Genomic DNA, 19,362 nt, shown 5'->3' on the forward strand with positions numbered 1-19,362 from the left:
GTGAAGAAAGTCTGTAATTTTTGTAGCCATGCTCTAGCTGAAATTTTGTTTGTTCCATCAAAAGTAGGTGCTGTAAACTTGCTTATTTTATTTTTGAGCTCTCTTCCACTTATGTCATGCTCCCTCTTATTCTCTTTCTTGGGCATCAAAGTGTTCATCATATCCACATATTCTCTAAAAGGAACCGAACTAGGAAAGTCATCATTTAAGCCATTATAAGTAGCTCTTAATGCAATCAAGTTACTTGTAACCTCTTCCATGGGATTAATGGTTGGATTTGGTACTAGTGGCTCATCTGTAGGCAAGAAAATAGTTTTGGTTGATTTAGATGGTGTGGATTTCAGATTTCTTGGCTCCTCTGAAGTGCTCCCTTTCTCATTAATAGATGCAACTCCTTGTAGTTTTTTTGTCAATATTCGCAAAGCCTCTCTAGTTTCTGCCAAACTATTCACTGTTTGTTTCTGAGTATTTTGGATCTCTTGAAAAATTTTCTTTGCCATCTCATCTGGATCAGCCATACTTTTCCCTTCCTTGGATTTTGTACTTTTACTTTCAACTGGAGGTTTGATCAAAATTTCTTTATTCTTTTCTCGCTGCAAATATCTTTTTTCTCTTTCACTTAGTTGCATGCGACCATAAATTTTGACATGCAACTGATTAAAAGCAACATGCAACCATAGAATATGACATGCAAGATCTGGGTAGTTGTCAAAACTAACATGCAAGATCTGGGTAGTTGTCAAAACTTACATGCAAGATCTGGGTAGTTGTTAAAACTGACATGCAAACTTCTACAAACCCTCAAGCTGGAAAGATCATGGCTCTGATACCACTGAAATGTCCCTTTTCTAATTTTACATGATATTTCAAGCCTCAAATCAGATCTTTAAAATCAAACAACTAATATTCCAAAGATCCACCAAATTTCTCAAGAAACCCCAAATCGGGTATGCTGAAAATAGTGCCAAAAGCTTCACAACTTCACAAATTATTAATAAATCTGAAAATGGATATTTTTACAGAAATTTCAGCAGCATAACAGCCTACAAATTGAAATTTCCAGACCCGTATAGCTTTTACACAACAGCTCAAAAATGTAGGACAAAAACTATGCTCATTGGGCTCCCGAAATAGCACAAAATATGCCCGGAAACACCACACAAACACTAATAATCTATCTCAGAAGTTTAATCACGTTCCAATACATATATTCAGCTCTATTTTAACATTTAAAAGTTTGATATACAACAGCAACCCAAACTGATATGAAATACTCAACTGAAACACCAAACTCATACAAAAAACACACCCAAAAACTCACAAATTTGCACTGTTCAGCACAAAGGCAAACTCTGTATGAGCATGCACATGGAATGGCTTCAAACTCCCATTCTTAGCCTTCCTGAAAACCTGCAAACTCCCATTCTTAGCCTTAACAAAGTTTATTATTTTTTTAATTATTTGAAAAGGGGACATGACAAAGCCAGTATCACATTGTAATGTATATAAGTTTTTGGTAATAAGTGTTTTTGACACTAATGCCAAAGAGGAAGATTATTGACATTAAGTCAAGTTTTTTATTAGTGACAACACTTATTCAGATTCTATATAGCTATCGAGCTCATTAAATAGTCTACATTGTTTGCCATGTAATTTAGTAGCCACCAAGCTTCACAGTTCCTATTGAGCATTCCAGTGGTTACCAAATAAATTTAAGCAGTGTGAAGTCCTATAGCTCTTATTGAGTAGTTTAGTGGTTACCAAGCTTCGTTGTTTCTACCAAGTTTAAACAGTCTACAATGTTTCTACATTCATTTTTGTGATTGTTAAAGAGAGAATGATGCTATTCTATAAGAAAAGCTACTTTAATACTCCATTATATACAGTACTATTTTCTATAGAGAATGAAAGTCGCGTGACTCTAATAATTGACATAATAGAGAAGACATATAGATGAGAAAGAATATTGATGTGTGTAAGGATTTGGTAAAGAAAATTAGTAAAAACTTTCTTCTAGCTACACGGTTTGATGTAATAGAGGCAAAAGCACTTTTTTCATCCCAAGATAGCTTCTTGTTTAGTGATGATTATTTTATGAGAAGCAACTAGTTTTATCCCTATAATGCTGCAACTTGGTAGATTTTTCCCTAAAAAGAAATGGAGGATTGGCACCATGATTGTCCTTCTAAGGAGTGGAAAGAAGGGGAGGGGGAGGAGGGGCAGGTGCATTTTGAAAATGATCTATTGAACACATAAGGATGTGTTAGAAACACTCAAAGATCATGTGTCTTTTGAGAGGAAATATGTCTCATGTGAAGATATATTGGTGATGATTGTTTTCATAGAAATTGAGGATGCATTAGATATACTTGAAGGAGATGTGGACTTTTGAAGGAAAGGCATCTCTTGTGCAACATTAGAGGAGGTATTAGACACATTAAGAAAAGGCATGAAATTTTGGAGAAAATGTGCCTCATTATGTAGGGAAGATGGGAGTACTTATATTATGAAGATAGCTTTAGTTTTTGTAGTGAGTAGATCCACTAATGTGGTCAATTCATTATTTTTTAAGCAAAAAAAAGAGGATTGGTGAAGGTACTTCATCGAAGTCTCTAGAGGGATAATTTAAAACCCTTCCTATTTGCACTCTTTTTTGGATTAATGTAATAAGGGGGTGAATGTTTTAGTTTTTGCATTAATTAGTTAGATTATATTAATTAACATAAATTAGGTATGGGAAGTTATATTCTCATAGTTATTTTTTCTACTAGAATAATGACTTTATATAGTCATCTATGAGCAATTTAATTCTCACCAAAGCATTGCATTTTGATTCTCAATTCAGTTTAAATATAATCAATGCATTTCTCTTTGCATTCACAAGTCATGCCCAAGAATACAGTGCATTGATGTTTGATTTTTGTGGTATTTACCTGTGCATTAAAATTGATATCAAGATATTCCTTACTATGGTCCAATATTTATGGTTGTGGCACTCACATCAATACTTGTATCTATGATACCAATCATAGAAGATGACGATAATAGATAATACTAATTTGGTCACAAATTTAACCACATACAAAAAAACCATTGATTTATTTGAGCAATAACAGAAGAGACCCACAATAGAGATGTGTCTAGAAACTCACAATGCATAATATATTCCTTCCCCTATTTAGTGCATATGTATCAAAATCACTATTTTGTTTAGTTTGTGAACCAAGCATGTCATTCAAATTAAACAAAAAAAGATTTTAATCCTTCTTGAAAAAGCCCTTTAATCATTTCTTTCACACATTGTTTTGAAGTGAGAAAATGCATTTTCTATTTTTTTACAGTTATATTAAATTTTGAATTAAGACAATTAAAAAATATAATTTTGAATTAAAATAATTAAAATATTAAAATATATGATGAATTTTAATTTATTTTCTTAAAAAAGGTTTAAAAGTGACTTCTTGTGCAATAGTGATTGTAGGAAACCTTGACTAGATAGGTAATTGTGGTTCCACGGTTGATGATCATGTCTCCACTACCATTGACTTCTTGCATGTCAAAAGTTCTAGCACGACTATGTATGGCCTCGTTGTTCATGTGATTCCTATAATAGGAATATACCAAACAAAAAATATCACATTGTTCAAATAAGGTGCCATCATGGGCATACTACAAACATATTAAAGCCACTACTCCCAACAGCTTAGAGCAATCCATTTCTTTGTTATACTCAAATGCTATATCTCTATACATAGAGCTTGGTGAATTTATATATGCAGTTTAAAACTACAAAAAAATACCCATGGAAATTTGGACAAGTTTATGTTCATGACACGGCTTTATTAAACACTATTAAAATGTGTAATAACAAGAGACACAGTGCGTCATAGTTCCTGTGTAATGCATAATGGTTGTAGAGGTGTAGATGAGTGAAAAAAAGGTTAAATAGTTCCAAATTAACATTGTAAATGCATTAATTTTTGCCTAGAAATGCACTTGTGATTTGATAGGATGGCTCATATTTTGTTGTTAAATTCTCATCCTAGAAATGCACTTGTGATCTAATAGGATGCCTCATATTTTGTTGTTAAGTTTTCGTGGTATATTATTATATCAATACATATGATTTAGAAAAAATTGCACCTTCTACATTGACAATTTAAAATACGTGCAATGAGGAAAGATATCCATACCGATATTTGAATTATAGAACTTGAAGAAGTGATGAAGCATTTGGAGTATCACATTATATGTTTAAGCATGTTATGCATGCTACTAGAGAACCATAAGTATTTGGAAAAACTCCCCCAACTATGTATTATTCTTATCTTGATTATCAAATGGAAGTCATACTATTTTTAATCATTAGATAGAGATAAATAGCAGTATAGAACAATAACAACATAAACATATATGCAGAGGAAAAAAGGATTGATAATATAGAGGAGAAAGATGAAGAGAGATAAAATAGTAAGATAGAGTGATACCAACATAAGTTGTGCGTGTGTGTGTGTGAGAGAGAATTAAATATAATTATTTTTCTTCATAAAATAAATAGTCAAAATAAAATCATGGTTATAATAAAAAAATAAAAAAATATTATATTTTAATTAATGAAACTAAGAATTTAATTTTTATATTAAAACTCACATTTGTATAAGGAAAAATGAAATGTATTGAAATATAAAAATATTTTATAAATAAAACTAATTGTTTATTTTTACACAATTAGAGGAGGTTCACTATTTAATGTTTTGTATTTCCAATTTTTTTATAAAATTAAGTACTTTTTAATTATGAAATAATATCTATATAATTTAATATGTACATTTGTAAATAATAAATAGATGTAATACATATAAATTTGATGTTGATGAATAAATATGATGTAATAAATAAGAAATAGAATATAACTATTTAATTTTAATACATAGTTTATAAAAACTTACTAATAATTTATATATCTTTTAGAATTAAATTATTTCTTTTTTGTGGTTATTTTATTTAGTATTTTTTTTGATGTAAAATATAATTATTAATTTAATATTAAGATATATATTTAAGTTTTAAATATATTTAAACTAAATGAAAAATTGTTGAAATAAAAAATATTACTAATAATAAATGATATAATTTATAAATTGTAACACTTATCTATTATACATATTACAAACACTATTATAAAATATAATTAGAAAATAATATTGTTTAATTTATTTTTATAAAAGTAAAATAATAGTAATAATTTAACTACTTTTGTTACAAAATCAAAGTTTAAAAAAAAAATAGAAATTCAAATATAAAGATATAACATATTGAAATTATATTGCTATTGAGAATTAATATTGATTAGACATATTGTGTGAGGTGGAAGATAAAATGATTGAAAAAATAAATCTTATCAACTTGTTATAAATGTGGAAAAGATAAAATTGTAATTAATGCATACATTAATGGTTAGAAAATATTTGTATTTTTGTTGAAGAAAATTAATTTTCTCCCAAACCAAAAATAGTATGGACCAATAGAATGAATGAAAAATATGATTTATAAAATAATAAAAAATTAGAGAAAGATATAAACATTTGAGATTTCATATAGTCTTTTAAATTCTTTGATTTGATTGGTTAGTGCTAATGTGATATTCACACTTACATGAATGCATAAGTATAGTTTCAATTAAAAAATATCAAGACCAGGCTGATATCAGGAATAGTTTCAATTAAAAAATATCTGCCATCGTCAAACATAATTATTCTTTGGTTCCATTTTTAATTTCCATTGAAGCACATAATCAGTTTAGACAAGTCAATGTCATTCAACTTAAGCATCGAGTAATTAATTGTGATATTGCTATTAGATTAGACAAGTCAATGTCGTTCAACTTAAGCGTCACGTAATTAATTGTGATATTGCTATTAGATTAGACAAGTCAATGTCGTTCAATTTAACCGTCACATAATTAATTGTGATATTGCTATCTGTGTGATTTTGAGTCAAACTTATTGCATTCAACTTAATAAACTACGATTATTCGTCTTATGGGACATTTTTTTTTCCCTTCTCCGTTTCTTCTCTAGTTACGAAATTTTTCATAACTACGATTATTCCTCTTTTGGATCATACTAAAGTATTTTCGTTTTAGATGTCCTGCACTATCATTTCTTACATTCATGAAATTTTATATCACACTGAAGTAACGGATAGTTCCACTAGCGAAAACAATTATATTACCTTCCGTTCACATAGCAGCATTGGCATAACAAAGATAAAATTATACGATGTATAGATTCTTCTAATCGAATATTAGTATTACTTTACTTATATTAAATATATTTATCGCATCTTCGAGAGTCAAAAAGAATGTTATGTGAATCTTGTTTCTTTTATTTAACAAGATAAATTTTGGTCTATTTTTTTTTCATTGGTACATTCATTTTTTAAATCTATAATTTAAATGTATTAATTTATTTACATGCTATATGTTTGAAAAAAATATGTTTATTGTTAAAGAATTCTGTCCATTAATGTTTGGAAGTATTCTACAATAGTATCAAAAGGTGAGGTCTAATTATATAAGTTTACTCATAATTATTATCATTCACTTTAGATTTAACAAAAAAAAAAAAATTGTGTTTTGCAAATTGCAAAAGCAGTTTCCTTCTACTCCCTCAGACTGGATAAATGGACATTGCATCCCCTCAAGATGTTGAATCTAAAATGCAGTAACGCTGTCAGATAGTGCACGTGATATTTAAAAGCTGAAAGACATAAGAAACATTGAAATGCAACAATATCAGATTATATAGTATATGAGGCCGTGCAGAAAATCTAAAGAGAGTATAGTACAGAGCATAATTATATTGGAAGTTTTAAGAAAACTACCATAAGAGGAATAAAAGGAGAAGAGGCAGACGAAGAGAAGGCAGATTAAGAGGATGATTCACTATTCAAAGAGAATCACATTTGGCGGGCATGAAGGAGAGAGTGTTCTGAGCATTGTCGTACAGGATGTGGAAGTTCTGCTGCTATACATTTCCAAAGATGGAAATTTTGCTGGAGCCACCCATGGCGAGGCACAAGAGACCATTTTCCTGAACGAAAAGATTGTCGTCTGGAAGCTCGTAATCCACGCCGCCTTCAAAATTGAAGACTACGGTAGGCAGCGTGACGTCACTGGATGTCTAGTAAAACAGATCAAGCCCCACGGAAGAGCCGTCTATTGGAGTCAGACTAATGGCGGACTGAATCGCTTCCTTCACTGGGTCGTACGCAGCCAGGACTAGATAGGTAAAGGTGGTTCCCGAGTCGATGATCATGCCTCCGCTACCGTCCGATCCCAGATCAAATGTTCCGGCCAGAATATCGATGACGTTGCCATTGACGGTAATTCCTATAAGAGGAATATACCAGAAAGGACTCGCGCTGTTCGTAATGAAAGAGATCGTCTTAGCTCCGTTCAAGGAAGCACTGTCACCAAAAATAAGAGGGCTTGTTTGCGAAGCCGAGTCAGTTCTGGAGACGAGACAGTAGGAGAATTTGTTATTTACCTCGGAGCCCAACTGAGAGATGAGCGAGAGATCACCTCTTCCGAGCCCCACAAGACCGCCGTAGCGAGAGATGGAACCTTGGTTGTCATGGCCGCATCCAAAAACAATGCCCGCAAACACGCCGTCGCTGGTGCTGCCAATGGAGAGTGTCTCCTTTGCCAGGTCACTGATTGTTTGAGATCCATCGGCGTAGTTGTACGTAAAAGCACAGTCTGGGTTGCATCCAATTTTGAAAGTACCAAGAGCATCACAAAGAGAGTCAGTGCATGAAACAGTGGAGTAGGAAGACGATTTGGAGGGGTCAAAGATTGGCGTAGATTGGGAGCAGCCATCGCAGGGCTCGCACTTGGTCCAAACAAGATCACTCCCCGTGTCAACAATCGCTTCGAAGCTCACAGGGGGTGTTCCCACCGCAACGCTCATCACGAATCCTCCACCCACAGCTTGAACGGGCATTTCAGCGTCTAATTGCGCCCCGGCTATCTGTTGCTTCACAAACGCCTCAATCGCATTCATCTGTTTCTTGCTTCGATCGACAGCCGAGCGTAATCCCTCGGTAGAATTGAAGCCCCCCTCTGTTCTGTGAGTCATATTGACTCTAAATCCGGACTCTCGCAGAGAAGAAGGTGCCACCATGGGAATACTTAAACATATCAAAGCCACAACGTTCATTAGCTTAGAACATTCCATTTCTCTTTTTCACTAAATTGCGCTCTCTCCTAGAGGACAACAAGTGACTTTATAGGCACATTGTAATACTAAAGAACTCTGCAGTTTGCCGTGTTTAAGTCTTTAAGAGTGTGAACACTATGAAAATGCGTAACAGATTAGACAAGCCGAATTCCTCACGTAATTGAAGTGATACTTTAACGATTTAGACAGACGAGGCTACAAATATTGTAAGTTACAAATATCTGCCTTCATCGGCCATAATTCCAATTCGATGCTGGTTCAGCCTAAACATCACTTTCATTGGTTGCGCTATAAACACGCCCAATGATTAGTGATACTTATTAGCCCACAAATTTTGTCAAGTCAATCGTGGGTCCTCACGTAATTGAAGTGATACTTTAACGATTTAGACAGATGAGGCTACAAATATCCGGCTCACATCGATGCTGGTTCAGCTTAACATCACTTTCGTTGGTTGCGGTATAAACACGGCCCGTTTGGCGATTCGACGTATGAGCCCACAAATTTTTTTCAAGTTAATCGTGGGTCATTATTCTTCCTTAGAGTCTCTCATTTTCCACAAACTTTTGGAAATACAAATATCTCCCTTCGTGGAGTATGATTTTCCCACTTTCTAGGGCATAACTTTCCCTTACTCGTTTCTTCTCATCCCTGGATTTACATTTCATGGTTATACTGAAGTAAGAGCTCTTTTTGATTTACATGTTATGTTCTATCGTTTCAGATTTTTTCACTAAAGTAGATCAAAAATAAATCTTTTTCAGTTTTCATGGTGATGGATCGATATGAGACAATGACTGCTATACAATATAATTAGCTAAACACGCTATTTTGAGTATGACTGCTTGCCTGGAAAGCACCATGTCTCATCCACCAATAGTTTTTCCGTGGCTACCCAGCTGACTCATTTCTTTCCCAACGTGTCCCATCCATCATAGCATTTCCATATGCCATCCCCCATCGCATTCAAGTTGCTATTTCTTTGTCCTGCTTACTATCCAGTCTGCTCCAAGTTTACTCATGGTAAACTTAGTATCATTTTTGTGTGTTGATTTTTAATGAACTGAAATACTATATTAAACACTATATGATAAATTTAAAACTGTGAGCTTACAATGCTCAAAATTAAATCAAGAGATAATAATAAAGTTATTTTAGGCTAAAGATTTAAGCCAAATATTAAATAGAATGACCAAACTAAATTAAGAGATTAAAATTAAATATTAGTGATCAATATAAAATTAAGTTATTTTATTCATTTATTTATAAAAATTTAATAAAATAATAATAGTGTCACATTCATAATGTTAGCAATAAGATTTACTCTAACCAATAAAGATAAATCAAAAGTTAGGAAACTTAACTATTCGATGATAGATGTTCATGAACAATTTTAGTTAAAATAAATAGAAATAATTTTTAAATATTTTAAAAATAATTAAAAAAGTAATTTCCATACATAAGTTAATTTTTTTAATTCTATTTCAAATATTGGTAAATGAAAAAAGAGATATTATACAATTTATTTTTAATTTGTTTTAAAATTTATTATATATTTTTTGATAAATAAGATAATAAATAAATTTTTTTTTTTGAACATTCTGCTTATCACATTTTAACATATAACAAATCAAAAGATATTATGTTAATATGGTAATTTAGAACATTATTTTATTGATGTAATTAAGTCAAATTCAATTTACAAAACTATTATAATAAATTATTTCACTAAGAATTTAATATACAATTTAGTATATTGTAAATTTATTTTACCCTTATACATTAATTTTTATTTCTTTAGATAAAATGGCTAAAATCTCCTAAGAAAGTTACTCGATTTTTAAAAGACTCAATACTTGTCCCACTCAAAAGTATATAAAATATTTATATTCATCAACAAGGTATTATCTCCAAGAGTCAAATTTTGAATAGAGTTAAAAGGGTCATTAGATAACTCTTATTACACTAATTTGGAAAATGATTATCCAAAAAGATATTACCATGACCTCCATAACTAATTTGTTTGTATTTTTTAACAAATTAATATTCATATAAAAATTTATAATTAATTCATATAAGTGCATTTTGGCCCCTATATAGACAGCGCCCTTAAAAACACCCAAAGCATTCTTGGAATATGTGTTAGAAAAAAAGCACAAGGCATAGTTTATATAAGATCTTACCAAATAAACAAGTTCCACTAAGTGGCTAAGTACTTACCTTTTAGTTAAGTGAATAAGTATAGTTATTAAAATTAAATACAATACTATAGAATATTATACCATTGGCCCACAAGTAAAGATCACATAGTAGTTAATTCATTAAGTAGTCAAGAATGTGTAGGGACCAAAAGGAATTTTTAAATTTAATAGTCTGTAAAAAATAAATAACACTTTATCGACATCCTCAAGTTTGAAAAAATGAGTAGGGTCTCACTACGAATCGAAATACCCATGAATATGGCCACGGATGATACAGAAGATGAACTTGAAGTGCTTATGGTTACACGGAAAGAATAAGGATAGGGTAGGTTTTTCAGTATTAAGGACTTCTATATGTAATTTGATAATATAGCTCGTAGAATCTGGACTTAGGTTTTGTTTAGAATCTAGATCAGTTTAGTAGTCGCATAAACTAATATGTCAAATTCTGTATTAGACGGATAGATAACTCCTTTTTTTGTGCTCTATTTTTTCTGATGATTTGGGTATACTAGGGGTCTAGGGTCTAATTTTCTCTCATATAAGACACTTTTCTAAGTTGTATATAATGAATATGATAGTATTCGAAAAGTTCAAAACCCCTTGTAATTTGGTATTGGATGAAAACTTCTATATGTTGTTTTGTCTGTTAAACAGTAGTCTTCAGTTTAAAGCCTGAATGTAGTAGGTGCAGTGGTTGGCTGTGAGTAACTAATCATCTGCTAAAATTAGGACTTTATGGAGTAATCCTTTGATCAATGAATAGTATAAAGCTAATTCATCTTTGTGTTAAATCACTTCTGGGTTCCTTTTGCTTCTTTTTAGAATAATGCTTAACTGATTCTTCTAGATTTCCTGTAAGTGTATTTTTAAAAAAAGTGCTTAAACAGAATCTTCATCTCATAAATGCTTCCTTATATGACTGTATTCCGTTTGTTTCCTATCAAGTTTATGGGATTATCATAGATAAATATCAGTGTTCAGATCTAAATTAGAGGATATGCTCGTTAAAATTTTGCTGTATGAATTAGGCTTCTATTGAGATATCTAGATATTCCTTTTTGAGAAAGATTAATTAGGTTTAGTTTTGTTGGAGGAGTACTCGATAAAATTGCTGGAGCATTTATTTTCAGCCCCTCCGTCCAAACAGGGTATCTTCTTGTTTATTGAAATAGAAACGGTGGACACTCAGGCCTTCGTGAAAGAGTGGATTATTGGATAATTCTTAGGAATTAATTTGGATAGAGATTTAGTCTACTAGTATGGTCTTTTAAAATATATGCTATGAGAAGACATCTTCGATTAATCTATGACTTGAGGTTTTTATAATATCTATGTCTTGGTAAAATTGTCATCATTGTATTACTGCTTCCCCGGCAGTTGGTGGTTCACAGGTAATGATCTGGAGATATTCCATTTTGGTTCTAAAATTTCCCTCTGTTTCTTATATTTTGATTTTAAATTTGGAAAGAATAGGTATTTTTTGGATAGGTTTTTAGAATATGTTTTAGTATAGATGCTAAAAGATCATCATTATTAGTCAGAGTTGTTTGTGACTAATTAGTTCTTTGAAAAGATTTTAGAAAGATAGGTACAGTTGGCACATAATGGAAAGGAAGGTGCTCTTATAGACAGAGTTTCAGTTTAGTAGGAAAGATTTAGACAGCCAAAAGACAGATATGAGAAAATTTCTTACTTTAGATCTTTCTTCTAGTTTGGAGTTAAGAGGATACAATATTTGGATAGTACTTGCCAGAAAAGTAAATGTAAATAATAGGGGTATGCCCCAAAACCGCTTGTAATGAAAAATTGTGATAATATCTACTGGGGTATGCCCCTTTTATCAATGTAAAAATTGGGGTATGCCCCTTTTTATCAATGTATAATATAGGACTGCGATCCCACGCAAGACTGGAGGGTTTCTTTCCCCGTTCTTCCCTACCAATGCTTGTCAGAATGGGGGACTCTTTGTAATACCTTTATTTAATTATAAAATTAATCAAGGCTTCAGTCGTTTATTGATCATAAAAAAAAAATTAACACTTTTGTCATACTTTTCTTTTTCAAAATAATATTTTACCAAGTTTTTGCTTGTTCCATGATCAATGTAATGTTTGGATAAACTCCTTTTATTTTGTTTGACTATTATTTTATCAAAACCATAATAAATGTTTAATCATTTTTATAAAAAAATTGCAGCTTCATTTATTGGCCCTAAGTGTGTCTAGTTGGGTAGGTTTTAAATAAAGTGTTAATGTGGGAATGATTGACATTTATTATTTGTACACCATTTGATCTTTTCTACTATCATCCATAGTTGCATTGTTTTTCTTAGCTATTGAGGCATTTTCAATAGAATCAACTTCACTAATAGAATTTAAAACTACTTTGATTCAAACACTCTCATCATTTGAAGCTGTTGTTAAATAGACTCCCCAAAATTTAGTCCAAAAATTTGAATAAGAATATAGAATGACAACAAGATTTTTCCCAGTCCATTGAAATAGCTAGAATCATCTATATATGCCACTAATTTGGGGTGGGTTTTATAATTCTAAGAAAAAATACATTAAGAATAAAACTATGGCCATCTTTATTGAATGTGATTGCAAGATATGCATATAAATTTGATTTTGGGAGGAAGCTCTTAAATTTTTTGAATAAATGATGGGCATTGGAATTGCAACCTTTGGCATGCAATCTATAGAATGTGGAACCGTTGAATTTTGGAAAATGTGGAATCTCAAACAAAGCACCCCAATTTGTATGGAAAATTTCCCTAAAATCTATGTAATCTTTTGGAATCACAAGAAGCTCTAAAAAATATTTGAATTGCATCAAATCACTAGTCTTTCAAAATGATTTGAAATGACAATTACATACAAATTTTACCAAATACTTGTTCAAACTAAGATTAAAGTATTTCACCATTTTTAAAAAAAATACTAAACTACTTAAAATTATTGGTGTTAAAATAAAAGATTGGGCCTTTTAGAGAGATTTGGTGTTCACATAGATGAAATAAATCGATCCCTAAATAGAACAATTCTAGAAAAAAGTTAACGTTCAATTGAGAGAGATGGCTAGTGTGTCTACAGTTGGTCATATGTTGAGTGTAGCAATAGTTGCAAATGTGGATGACTGGAGGTAGAAACAATGGATGCCACTAGTTCTCGAGAAGAAATAATGGATGACTATAACTTAATAAGAAACAATGAACAATTGTAACCTAGGAAGAAATAATGGCACCAAATGTGAGAAACCTCATGCAGAGAAGAAAGTATGTGTTTGTTAAAGAAAATTGACCTAAACTAAAGTGTAAATTAATAATCTATATGTAAAACCCAATTAAATTTCATTTTATCTGGAATCCTCATTTTGGGAAAATGGGATTTAAAATGTGGATTCCAAATAACAAGTACTTTGAGGGGAGTTGAAATTCTTCTTTTGGGGATCAAATTAGAACACCAAATCCACATTACTCCAAATCCTAATTCCAATTTTGTGCACCCAAACAAGAGATTTGAAATTTTATGGGATTAAGAATGCCAATTCTTGTCTAATTCCAACAATGAAATGAGGCCTAAAGGTCTCTTTGTACTTAGAAAATTTGTTGTCTTTGGATGATAGAAGTTCCATTTGGGTTTTCATATATTTTGTTTTTAAAAATAATAGTACAAGAGGGTGTTGGCTTGTAGTTTAATTAACATACTAGAAGCACATTAACAACATATTGACAACATTTAGTTTGTTAAAATTCAAGTTCCACAACATAGACTTACCTCTATCAAAAATGAGTTTTTGAATGATACTGAGAAATGTCTATATGTACCACTTGAACAATTAAACATTAAACACTTCACTATTCTACTTATCTTGCTGCGTCTTAGTCTTTACTATAAAATTTTCATAAACTATAACTTGCATTGCATAATGAAAACATTATCAAATGTAAAAATTCATCACAATTTGACACTAGAATTTTACATAGAAACCTAGTTTGGGAAAAATCACTAGCAACATGTCTCTCTTTTTCACTCTTTCAAAGTGAGCTTTGTTAGGAGCCAACCCTGTTAAAGGTTACAATACACACTATTAAATGTGACCTGGTTAGAGGATTTAATCACCCTATTAGGAGTAGCCTTGTAAGAGGAATTTGATCATTCCATTTAGAATGTAACCCAGTTAAAGAATTTATAGTGAGAATTAAGTCTTCAAATGGATTTTAGGTCAACCTCTATCAAAAGGATTTCAATACAAACTGTTTACAATGATAAGAGAAAAAATAATAGGTTTGATCTGTGTGATTACAACTCACTTTTCTAGGTTCAAATCTCTATTTAATCTTTATGTTGGTTTACTGATAAGCCTTTCATTGTCATCTTTGATCTTGATCTGCTTGGTCACCCTTCAAGCAATCAGTCCACTCTTCCCATCAACACTTAAACCTTCTACTCTAATTCACTTATAAAAAACAACATGATATTTGCAAACTTTCTCCTTGAGTTTTACATTCATGCTCTTGTGTGTTTCTGATCAAAATTGCTCTATATAACTCTCTTCACATACAAACTCACTCATACACACACTAGGTAGGCTCAACTGGGCTTGAATAAACATGACACTAAATGTTCAATTTTGTATCTCCTTAAACAAGTAATTCATGCTTTACCATTTTCTACATCCACTGTAGATCATAGGGTTTATGATTTGATTCAACTTGATTCAATGCATCTATTTATCTTCTTCATCATCCTCTAGAAGCTTCTCTAGAATTCATCTATTAGGTATTTACCTAATCAACTTCTTTAATTTAATGATCCAACTCATCAATCTTATCTTTAACACATTTTACATCTCCCAAGAAATCAACTGAGCTAGTTTTATCTTACAATTTATTTGAATTTATTCTTTTACTATCACTTGCAAATCTTTAAAATTTAGATACTCAGTCAACACTGAAATACTTGGTCATTGTAAAGTCTTCTAGCTCAGTATCAACTAACTTGCTCAGTCAATGCTAATGCTTAGTCAACAATAGATTTTCTTGGCACTAACTATAGCTCAATTGACACTAGCATTACTCAACACTCCTTAGCATTTTATTCTTTTGATCAACTTAGCTTAGCTTTCTTGACATAAAAAATGAGTTTTCTTTATCAAATTCTATCTAATCAAATGTACATTATAACTTTCTTTTCATAACTTCAACCTCTCCTCTAGATGCTATAATTATGAGTAATTTCTCAAATCCTCTTCATCAATCAAATAGATATGACATTTAGATCAGGTAGCAATCTGTCTCATCCATAGATTTGACATCAATGACAAAGCAAAAATTGTTCCAATTGTAAGTTTCCAATAATCCCCCTCTTTGGCATTGATGACAGCATCTCAAACATCTAAATATTACTACCATACAATCCAAAATATTTCACTTCCATGAGTGACCAATATTCTTAGATTCATTCTAATTCTCATCAATGCATAACTTTCATGATTCTCTCCCTCTTAGGTTTATATTTATCTCTTTTCTTAGTAATCTCTTCCTTAATACTCCACATATTTAGATCTTAACTCTTCTTAGTAAACTCTCCCTTATTTTTGATTTCTTAGTAATCTCTTTGACAACAATGCCAAAGACATGTAGCTATCTTAGTTTCAAAACTCTTCATGCATCTAAATTATGTAGATTTCACATGTTTGGTTCATACTTGTCATCTATCTATGACTGATATTTTTATGTTGTATTGAAGTATTCTACCCTAGGCATGTTCCAAAGTAGAGCTATATTGCACAACTGTATAGAATGTTCTGATTAGCACATGTGATGCAATTATAATACACCTTGTCTTCTCAAGTAGCTTTAGTTAGGGGAATCAACCCTAGTTTACCTCTAGGATATTCATGAGCATCTTTGGGTAATAGTTTTGTGAGTATGTCAACAATCTATTCTTTTGTATTCACATATTCTAGCTTAACTTCTTTGTCTTGAACTAATTCTCTCAAGTAGTGATACTTTACAACAATGTACTTTTTCTTAGTATGCATCACTGGATTCTTTAAAATGTTGATAGCACTTGTGTTATCACAATAGATAAATATTGCATCTATAATTTCTTCTTCATGCATTTCAACAAATGCTTAATCCACATTATGTTTGAATAATTCACTATAGCTATCATGTACTTGGCTTCAGGTGTTGATTGGAAAATATAATTATGCTTCTTCCTTGTCCATGAGACCAATCTCTTTCCTAGAAAGAATGCACCTCCACTAGTTCTTTTTTTGTCATCAATATTTCCAACCTAATCCGAGTCAGTGAAAACCTTCAGTTCAAATTTATCACTTCACTTGTAATATAATCCATATTCTTTTGTGCCTTTCAAATATCTCAATATCATTTTCACAATCATCATGTGATTCTCTTTAGGATTTTCTAAAAATCAAGTAACTATCCCAACTACCAAAGTAATATTTGGCTTGCTGTGGACAACATATTGCAATTTTTTGATTATGGTTTTGTATAGGGTCTAGTTCACACTAGTAGAATTATCATCTTAGATAGCTTATGTCTTGTGGACATAGGTGTGAGCACTGGCCTTGAATCTTCCATACCAAAAGTTTTTAATATTTCCTTGATGTATTTGGATTGTGAAATGAAAATACAAAACTTCATTGATATACTTGTAATCCAACAAAGAATTTGATTTCACCAAACATAGATATTTTAAATTTCTTTTTTATTTCATCATTAAATAATTTACATAATGCTTCTCTTTCTCAAAATATGATATCATCAACAAATATCTTAGATAATAGTACTTCTTTGTTCTTATGATTTCTCAAATATAAGTTGTTATCACTTGTCCTTTCAAAACTAATTTTCACTAAATAGTTATGTAGTCTTTCATACCATGCTCTTGGGGCTTGCTTCAATTCATAAAGAGATCTATTTAGTTTACATACCATGTTCCTTTTGTCTAGATCTACAAATTCTTCAGGTTGTTCAATGTATACTTCTTTCTGTAGTATACCATTTAAAAATGTAGATTTGACATTCATTTGATCTACATTAAAATTCTTGTCACTTGAGTATGCAAGAAGAGTTTTGACTCCTTCAAGTCTAGCCACAGGAGAAAGAGTTTCTACATAATCAACTCCTTCTTGTGCATAACCCTTGCATACCAGTCTTGCCTTGTTGTTGTTACTTCACCATTTTCATTGATCTTGTTTCTAAAACCCCACTTTGTCCCAATGACATTTTTGTCTTTATGTCTTGGCACTAAGGTCCAAATATTGTTTTTCTCAATCTGGTCAATTTCTTTGTTCATTGCATGAATCCACTCTTCATTGTCTATGACATCATTTATTGACTTATACATATTCATTGTCTAGAAATTTGATAGCAACATCACTAATATTGGATATGTGCAGCTTCATCAAGGTCTTCAATGTAGGAAAGTTCTCCTTTTTCAGCTTGGGGTACATCTCTCTTGTTTGTCATATCGTTAGCTTCAAGTACCTTCAAACTTTTCTCTTTAAGAAATGAACTCTAATACCAATTGTTTAAAATTTTTAGAATAACTTAGAGAGGGGGGTGAATCAGTTACTCAAGGTCTATATGTACCACATGAACAATTAAACATTAAACACTACACTATTCTTAGATTATCTTGTTGTATCAGTCTTTAGTAGATAACTATCATTGCACAATGAAAATATTATCAAATGTAAACATTCATCACAGTTTGACACTAGGATTTTACATGGAAACCCAATTTGGAGAAAACCACTAGCAACATGTCACTCTTTTTCACTCTTTCCAAGTGAGTTCTATTAGGATCCAACCCTATTAAAAGTTACAATACACACTGTTAAATGTGACCTAGTTAGAGGATTTAATAACCCTATTAGGAGTGGCCTTGTAAGAGGAACTTGATCATTTCATTTAGAATGTCACCCAGTTAAAGGATTTATATAAACAATTAAGTCTTCAAATGATTGTTAGGTCAACCTCTATCAAAAGGATCTCAACACAAACTATTTACAATGAGAAGAAAGAAAATATTAGGTTTGATTTGTGTGATTACAACTTGTTGAGATATCATTTTACATGATGATTAATGAGAGGAATCCTTTCGAACTCCTCCCTTGAAAAGTTAATCTAGGATCAACTCCAAGGTTTCGGGTGATCTTCCAACCTACTAGAATCCACTTAGTAGAAGATAAATGTGAGTGTTCATGAGGAGGCCTTTCTTGGTTCTAGCCAATTCCAGATAAGATGTGGAGTCTTCATGTTATCTCAAAACAATAACCACACAAAAAGAGAAATATATTTTTCTATTTTTCTATTTATAATGAATGCAATTTAAACTATGACACTATATGAATTCCTAAATTAACCAAGTGTTTATAAAAGAAAATAATTAAGATAAGGTAACAAGAAGTTTAAGAAAATAACTTGAAAAGTAAATCCCTAATGGACATAAGCTATGGAAACAACACGTATGTGAGTGAAGCCTTTGAAAAGATCGGTAGGTAACCAATGAAAATAGGAGCAATGCTTCCTTAATTCCATTAATGCAATTGTTGATGGGAATTCAGTAACCATAAGATCTTTCACTTTTCATCAGATTGCAAGGCCACAAAAAGTGTGCTTATGCGAGACAAAAAGCTATGCAGGAATAATAGGGTAATCTCTTCTCCAACTAAGTATGTCAGCAAGATTTGTAAATGCATGGAAAACACCAGAATTAAGAGATTGCTCAATCCAAATAATGCAATAAAACTATTGGCTCCATTACATTCTATGAACATACATTCACAAAATATAACACACTTGGGCAAAAATATCTACACTTCGAATGAAAGCACCAATAACATATATTATTGCATCAAAATAATGGCCCAAAATA

The 19,362-nt window shown here is 31.4% G+C and overlaps 1 pseudogene; it reads right to left on the minus strand.

Annotated features, from left to right (window-relative positions):
- Positions 1-6,950: 6,950 nt before the first annotated feature.
- On the minus strand, positions 6,951-8,240 carry LOC149568300 (aspartic proteinase nepenthesin-1 pseudogene; annotated as a pseudogene).
- Positions 8,241-19,362: the final 11,122 nt, after the last annotated feature.

This window comes from Cupressus sempervirens, chromosome 3 (assembly GCF_028749045.1).
Source record: "Cupressus sempervirens isolate cs-2001-9-10 chromosome 3, ASM2874904v1, whole genome shotgun sequence".
Taxonomy (NCBI): Eukaryota; Viridiplantae; Streptophyta; class Pinopsida; order Cupressales; family Cupressaceae; genus Cupressus; species Cupressus sempervirens.